This window comes from Penaeus monodon, chromosome 28 (assembly GCF_015228065.2).
Source record: "Penaeus monodon isolate SGIC_2016 chromosome 28, NSTDA_Pmon_1, whole genome shotgun sequence".
NCBI lineage: Eukaryota > Metazoa > Arthropoda > Malacostraca > Decapoda > Penaeidae > Penaeus > Penaeus monodon.
Window position 1 is genome coordinate 28,432,957 of NC_051413.1, and position 371 is coordinate 28,433,327.

The following is a 371-nucleotide window of genomic DNA, read 5'->3' on the forward strand; positions in this document are numbered from 1 at the left end:
AATTTATTATACACCCCACACACTTATGTGTGTGTAGGGTTATAGTTTTTGGGTTTTAAATCTGTAGGCTTCCTTGTTTTTAAAACCCTTCCTTGTGAAGGGGAGGCCAATCTTTTATACGTCCGAAGAGAGATTAATTGGTCGTTCGACCATGAGAAACAGAGCGAAAAAGCATTGAGTCTTTTTTCGAACAACAGATCTAAATCTGAGTGCGTGGTTTTTTGGGCAGAAATCGCCTTTATTACTTTATTATTCCCAAATAATCTTTATTGTGATGTCTAGAATTTAGGCTGTGTTTTTCGTAGTATTTGTTTTCTTATCACTTATCTTCTTTATCATGTCAGTTTTCAAAAACCCTTTGTCCAAACTCG

The 371-nt window shown here is 35.6% G+C and overlaps 1 protein-coding gene across 1 annotated transcript in view; it reads right to left on the minus strand.

The window, feature by feature from the left end:
* LOC119591152 (glycine-rich protein DOT1-like) overlaps nucleotides 1-371 on the minus strand; it is a 15,777-nt gene that overhangs the window by 299 nt on the left and 15,107 nt on the right. The gene's annotated exons all lie outside the window — the stretch shown is intronic.